General features: G+C 43.2%; 1 long non-coding RNA gene across 1 annotated transcript; it reads left to right on the top strand.

The window, feature by feature from the left end:
• The first annotated feature begins 198 nt into the window (after positions 1-198).
• Positions 199-5,167, top strand: LOC143170832 (uncharacterized). Its single transcript, XR_012997105.1, has 3 exons — positions 199-276; positions 1,379-2,360; positions 5,115-5,167. It is a non-coding gene; the product is annotated as an uncharacterized LOC143170832 (long non-coding RNA).
• The last annotated feature ends 1,032 nt before the right edge of the window (positions 5,168-6,199 follow it).

The raw sequence follows: 6,199 nt of genomic DNA, 5'->3' as shown, positions 1-6,199 counted from the left end.
GGGCGCCGCGCTACGCGAGCGGCGGGATCCGCCGCGCGCACCAGGCCGCGCGCACGAGCCGGCCACCGACGAGCCCGCCGCCGCCCCGCTCGGGCGGTCCCACGCGGCCGGAGCCAACGGCGGAGGGAGGCGACCGAGGCGGCGGGCGGGCGCCGCCGGAGAAGCGAGCCCCGAGGCGCTGCGAGCGGAACCGTCCGGCCGCCGCTGCTGCCGCCGCGCGCCAGGCCAGGAGCGGTGACGCGGAGCGCACGGAGGACGACGACGCCAGCACGCCCCGTACGCGTGGGAGGGGTGACGTAGCACGCACACACCTGGGGAGGGCAGGCGAGGGGGCGGAGCTCCGGCGGAAGGCGCGAAGGGGCTCGCGCCGCGCCGCGCGGGGGAGGTGCCGCGAGCCACCTGGCGGGCGGGGGGGGGGGGGGGGTGTCGCTGTCAGAGGCGCTCCCCCCACCGACACCCCCTCGCGGGGAGGGGCGGGGTCTGCTTCTGACTGACTGCTCTGCCAGCCAATAGGTCCTCGAGATGAGGAGGAGAGGCGGGCCGTGGAGGCGGTGGCGGGCTGCGGAGGCGGTTCGGCCCTGAGGTGGCAGCTTGGCCCCTGAGGTGGCGGTTGGCACTTGTGGTGGCGACGGGCCCCGGGGCGGTTGGAGGGAGGAGAGGGGCTGTGGTGGCCATCGACCCTTGCGGAGGCGACGTGGGGGGCTGTGGTGGTGGATGGGCCCTGTGGAGGCTGCAGCCCCCCCTGTGGTGGTGGCGGTTGCCCCCGTGGAGGCAACGTGGGGCCCTTTATCCCCTGGTGCCTGCTGAGAGCCCGGAGCTGCAACCGCTGGTTCTGTGGCCTGCCTGCCTCGCCTTCCTGTTTGAAACGAGTGCATAGGGTCTCTGCTAACAGAGACGTAGCCCAGGTAAGGGAGTTATGCAGGGGCTTTAAGTGTTTTGAGACAGACATGTTGATTAAGAAGAATCTGGTATTATAGTAATACCTGCTCTAGCTGTAATCCCTGTTATACCTGTAATACCTAATATAACAGTGTGACAGTCAGAAAACTGAGTTGCTATGAGGTGAGGGTAGTGGAGTCGGCCACGGAGATTCTCTGAGGTCAGAGAAGGTGAATGACTAGGTTGTGCAGAGAAGGTGAGTAGCACATGTTCCTACCCATAAATAAACAGAAAGTTTTGGATTTGGGTGCCCTCATTTCAACACCCTTTTATTAGCGCACAACAAATCTCTTTTAAGATAACTTCTGTGTTGTGAAAAACATTGATATGAAAGGCTAGATATTCAGTCCCTTTTCCCTACTAAAGCTCTCAACTATAAGATGCAAATATGTATCTTCTTTTATAAGTAACTTTAATTTTATTCTTGCTTTTGGTGTAGGATAAAGCCTGGAACTGAAACAGCATGTACCAGATTTGCAGCTGTTAGGCTGAAAAGATCTAGATGAAGATTGCAAAGCATCCTTGTCCTAGGAATATTGTGCACCAAACAGAGGAGGGAAAGAACGAGTAAAGAGAATACAGGAGTCACCACTTACGCATACAGACTGTTTGCATTAATCTTTAGCTTTAAGCCTCTAGGAAGAATAGACTGTACCAATAGTTTGTCATAAATGTATCCTAATTCAGGATTCAGATTAAAGTAGGTTAATCCAACAAGCCACCAAAATCAAAAGGCAGAATGGAAAATGGATTGTTGAATTATGACTGTCACATCAGCTCCAGTTTAACATGGTGACATCAAGATAAGTCAGTGTATACCCATACATAACTTCATCAGAGTTACAAGACAGTTCCAATGTTGAGACTATTGATTCCTAAAGGTGAAACGCAACTGAATTGAAACCCACTGAGAGTTTGGTTGGAAAGCATCCATGGATGAACTAAGCTGGTGCTTTCTTAAAACAAACTGGAAATTAACTGTTTCGTAGTTCAGAGAAAAGCGTAACTGTGAGAAAATATGAAATCCTACTTGAGGGTGAAAGTGGAATTGAAGAAGACATTTATAAAACCAGGCAGGCTGCTTGGTATGGACACTTATTTATTAATAAACAGAACGTACTTGCAACATTTGGCTGGTTTACAGAATCCTCAAAAGTTTTGGAAACCGATCAAAGTTTTGATGCGCTGCTGGATTTCTTTCCCTGTCCCCTACATAATACAGAAGATAACAGTGCTTTTAAAGGAAGTTGTTTGGAAAACTCGCCGAAAATTGCATGTCCTTAGCTCACTATGCCATCGGAAGGTAACTTTGGCTTCTGATACGGAGGCACCAGCGACCGTTGGCCGCCTTCACGGGCAAGATGGTGCTGCTGTCTGAGGTGCTGAAGCCGGAGGGCTGCGGGGAGATCCCCCACCACACGGTACGTTCTGCTCCCCTCTCACACGAGGCAGGAGCAAAACCAGAGCGAGTCGGGTGCGGAGAGCCTGCAGTTCACTTTCACATATTTTGACGAGGGATCAAACTGGCAATTAGTTGTGGCCGTTGGGCTCCTGGTTACTGTGTTTAAAAATGGAGACTGTGATTAGTCTTTATACCAATATGGAGGCATGGCTTGTGAAGAGGGTACATTTGGATTTCATGACATACTTAATCGTAGTTCACTGCGTGCTGGAAACTCTGCGGACTACTTTGGTGCTTTTAAAGATAAAGATGGAGGCACGTATGCAGGCTGCGCTACAAAGCTCCTAGACAATGTTTTTTGTGTAAGCCATGTTTTGTGAAAGTTTTCTCTTTTAAATCTGGGCTAATGCAGAGAAATGGCACTCTGACTCATTGGTCTTTACTGTTGTGCATCCAATATGAAATTTAAAAAGATAACACTTCAGAAAACTGGAACACGTTCTCTGGAAATGTTGCTGCTTTACCATTTTTATGCATGGTTAGAAGCTAGAATTCGCAGGACATACTTAGCCATAAGAAGCTATCCAAGAGAACAACTGTGGGTGAATTTAATTTTAAAAAAAGATGCTTTCTGCTTACTTCCATGAGCCAAAAAGTTTAAGGTGATTATCTCAAAGAGGTGATAATAAAGGTTCCTGATGATTATAAGTGTAAAACTGATGCATACAGCAGTTTAGGTGTTGGTAGAAATAACACAGTCCTGACTCAAAATAATTGGCTTTGCCAGAGGACTTTCCTTGAAACTCATTTCAATTCCAAGACACGCTGGCGCTGGGATTTGATAACATCCTCCACTCAGGACTGCACAAGAGAGGGCTGAAAACAAGCTGTTATGAAAAGGGATGAACTGATTGGTCTCTGCAAACTCCAAGCCATGGAGATAGTGCTAGAAAGTGTCATCGTGACGTGCAGGGTTCAGAGCCAATCAAATTGAGGGTGAGGAATCTTTGCAAAACTGCTACTTCAAACGACAGGGTTGGATAAAAAAAAAAATGTGCATTTTTATCCTGGGATAAAACAATTCAGGTTCAGATGTTCTTGACAAAGAATGCTTAAGGAATGCTCACACATTACAAATCTGATGGTGATGTCTATATAATAAGTACTGTGGCTACCAATACATTAACATGTTGTAGAATAATAAATGCAATCAGTAAATTTATTATGCATATTTAATCACTTTACCTTCTTATCTGTTCTGTCACTTCACATCTGCATTTTAACATCTCTTTATGTCTTCTTTTTTGTTTAATGTTCAGGTAACTCATATTGTTTTGAAGTTATTCATTTTCTGTCTCTCTCTGTTTTTCCTTTTGCTTGCCTCTTCCCAAAAACAAATCTTCAAATGAAAATTCCGTACGATTTTACCCAGTTTACCTAGCCTGAGTACTAGTAAATGGAAGAGCAAAGAATACTCATTGTTGTTATTTTTAAAAAGAAAACCTATTCCCCTGTATACTGACAAAATTTCAATAAAAGAAATTTTTTAATTAAAAAAATGCACCAAAAATGCAGCAACAAAGCAAAAATTTGTGAAGGCTATGAATTAGCTATTCCATTGCAGATGTTACAATTCTTCTCAGTTACCACAAGAGGGACGTAGAAGGAAAGCTAATGCAGCGCTGGGAAAAAAAAATCAAAACAGCTTGACGCAGGTTCGTAGCAACATACATTTTCCTTTTGTTTAGGAAGATCTTCTAGGATCATAGCATTCCTACAGCTTCCTTCATCCCAAATAATCTTTAAAAAGCTTTATAGACCTTAGAAAATGTGATAATAAGCATTAATAGCTAAAATGGATCTATTCCCAGAACTTCATAATCTTTCCTCAGCATTTTCCTATTGGAATGTCTGTAGTAGTGTCGGGACAGGGAGCGGTTGGGCTGGCTGTATTTTTGTTCCATCTCTAGCTATTGGACCAACAAATATTGCAGCGTTTTGTAGGCATGTGGAGAAGAAGGTTATAGAGCTATTTTTGCTTATTTCTATTTAATTTTCCCAAATTAATGCCTGATGATGCAAATGGCGTAAGATCAGAGCTCATATAAATGCCTTCATGAAACAAGAGGACCATAAAATCCACTTAAGTAAATATCGAAGGGTTTATTGGGCTCTTGTGGAATTAAAAAGCACAGTCCTAATATGCACTAGGTTAAAAGTAATGCAGCATGTATGTTTAAGGATATGCCGTCTATTAATCGCTAATGTCAGTAAAGCTTTACTTCCAGCCGTGGTGGGACAGAGGCATCCCTAGCTGGCCATGCTGCTTTATGGGATCTGAACAGTAATGCTGTGAGAAAGGGCTGTTCTGAGTAAGGTGGAAGTAAAGACTTTTTTTTTTAATTATAGCTTTATGGACTTCAGTCTTAATGCCTGAATTTACATGACAGGTATTTTAATATCACATTAAAAGATCTCTGCCAAGTGGTACTAGACTGAACGGTCATTTTTAAAAAGGCCTTTAATGCACAGATTGTTTTCACAAGCTAAAAGCATATCAGAAAAGTATTATTGTGTAGACGTAAGAATTTCTCTAAGGCGCCGGAAATCTAAGTGCAACAGTAAATGCAACCCAGCTTTGATTTCAGGAGGACGAGTAATGTAGTATAGAAAATTCACAGAAAAGGGCTATTACTCATTATCAGGGGAACCTCAGCGCTTTTATCTTTCAGCAAGTTGTGTAATATTTCTGTTTCAACTGATTTACTTGCAGGTTCAATTGCGGCTATAAAAAGTATTCCTGAAGCAAGTCATGGGTAGGTAACTTAAAACAATGAAGGAAAAGGAGGAGAAGATCTTGACATTTCTTCAGTGATCTTCAATGAAGAAGGTACTTCGATATTAAGGTGATGAGTGACATAAAAAGATAATAGCAGTATATGAAAGCCAGTAAATGAAACTAGCTATAAACTCCATGCTATAAACCAATTTTCTTTCACTGTCTAAGCTAAGTGGACACTAAAAAGCTAATAAACTGTGAAAAGGTGACTTAATATTAAAATACTAATTAAAAATACTTTATTTCAGTATAAAATTTGAAATCCTTCCCTTGAAAAATGTATTAAAATCCTTTGTAACTCCCACTCCTTGAAAATAGCTGAAGTGTGTGTTCATCCTAAACAATGCCACGTTAGCACAGAATCTGAATTCAAGGAACCAATGTAAGGGAAAAATCTTACGAACAGAGCTTCTGGCTTTCTGCAGGTTTTTGGTTGCAAAAGTACTATGTGAAGTGATCTACTTCTCTTTAACTGGCCACAGAAGTTAAAGATTGCTAGCAAAAAGGCATAGTTTCTAAAATCCAAGAAAAAAATGCTGGAATTGATGGATATATTCAAGAAGATATTTGAGAGTATCTGTTACATATTAAATCTGCCTTTGGTAGGAGTTCTGGAAGGAGGAGACTTGTTAAAAATATTCGTTTTCTAAAGGAGCATCAACGTTACTTTAAACAGGACTTCTTCAAAACAGATGTTGTTGTATCTGAGCTTAAAAACAAATTTTGAAGCTCTTGGTTGACTACAAAGAGTGTACATGTTTCTTTGTTTTAATTTCTGGCAGTTATCCTAGGCAGATGGAGAAGCAGTGAGGTTATTTCGGTATAATGTAAAATCCAGTACTTCACAAAGGGGTTTGATGTGTGTTTGAATCTTGTGGACTGGTGTTCCTCCCTCTGTTTTAGTGGGGAAGATAGAAGAGTGGTGAATTTTCAGGTTATCCCTGGTGTCTCATTTAAGTTTATAAATACTCTGAGTTTCAGCAACATGACTTCTAATGTGGTAACAGCTTGCTTGCTTC

This window comes from Aptenodytes patagonicus, chromosome 25 (assembly GCF_965638725.1).
Source record: "Aptenodytes patagonicus chromosome 25, bAptPat1.pri.cur, whole genome shotgun sequence".
Lineage (NCBI taxonomy): Eukaryota > Metazoa > Chordata > Aves > Sphenisciformes > Spheniscidae > Aptenodytes > Aptenodytes patagonicus.
The sequence above is the reverse complement of the archived record's forward strand: the minus strand, read 5'-3'. Positions and strand labels throughout refer to the sequence as shown.